General features: G+C 45.1%; 1 pseudogene; it reads left to right on the top strand.

Annotated features, from left to right (window-relative positions):
• The first annotated feature begins 396 nt into the window (after window positions 1-396).
• On the top strand, window positions 397-514 carry LOC124709520 (annotated as a pseudogene).
• Window positions 515-1211: the final 697 nt, after the last annotated feature.

Raw genomic sequence — 1211 nt, 5'->3', positions numbered from 1 at the left:
GGATTTCCTGAAGGCATCGTGGCACTGATTCAGCTAACTACCTCGATAGTGTAGCGTGACTGTTTATCTACCACCACGAGTTTTCTGCCTTGGACAAAAGGTCACTTTTGGTTGTGTGTTCACATGCCTCTGACCGCATAATATCAATTGGATTGAGATCCAATGCTCGAGAAACGAAGAGCATTCTGTTTCGGCCCTGATGTCAATCCTCAACCGCTGTGCTCTGATGGATAGGCTTGTGGTTCTGTAAATAAATTGTTGTCTAGTTTTTTCACCGATTTTATTTAAATAACTTATTTATAATTAGCGCACTCTATTAGTAGTTTCTGCAGCGTCCAGAAACTAAGGTCCGGTCAAAGCAGAGTGGTCTAGGTTAAACAATCCTTTTAGGAACGCGCCAACGGCCTTACCGCAGTGATAACACCGGTTCCCGTCAGATCACAGAAGTTAAGCGCTGTCGGGCTGGGCTAGCACTTGGATGGGTGACCATCCAGTCTGCCGAGCGCTGTTGGCAAGCGGGGTGCACTCAGCCCTTGTGAGGGAAACTGAGGAACTACTTGATTGAGAAGTAGCGGCTCCGGCCTCGTAAACTGACATGCGGCCTGGAGAGCGGTGTGCTGACCACATGCATCCAGTGACGCCTGTGGTGTGAGGATGACACGGTGGCCGGTCGGTACCGTTGGGCCTTCCAAGGCCTGTTCAGACGGAGTTTTAGGAACGTGGTTTACCTAGAGCATCATATGGTGAGCGTCATAGCCTGTAGCCCACATTAACACCGACCAGCTGAATCAGATACGAGCTATGTGGCATCGAACTGAGACATAATTAACGTTGGTCAATTTGAACTTATGTGTTCAACAATGTTTCACAGATACATTCCTTCCACGGTGTAACAGACAGAAAAGGTAAAAGAAATTTTCTACATATGACCATTGTCGGACATATGAGTAAATACAAACGATATTGTGATCCTAATATTGGAAAGAACAACAAATATCCGTTTCAGTGATGATACATATTGAAGGATCTACTGACGAAGAACAAAACAGTCTGAATGGGAATAATACAAAATATGAAAGCACTATGAGGGGCACAGAAGGCAAATGGACAAAATAAAAAGAAGGAAGATGCAGTTCATTAGGTACATCTCTAGACACATCAACGTCCTCATCAACGTATTCGGGATAATGTAGGAGGCTAGGAACTATGAG

The sequence above is a fragment of the Schistocerca piceifrons genome, chromosome 7, assembly GCF_021461385.2.
Source record: "Schistocerca piceifrons isolate TAMUIC-IGC-003096 chromosome 7, iqSchPice1.1, whole genome shotgun sequence".
NCBI classification, from domain to species: domain Eukaryota; kingdom Metazoa; phylum Arthropoda; class Insecta; order Orthoptera; family Acrididae; genus Schistocerca; species Schistocerca piceifrons.
Note: the sequence above shows the minus strand (reverse complement) of the source record. Positions and strands in the feature narration are given on the sequence as shown.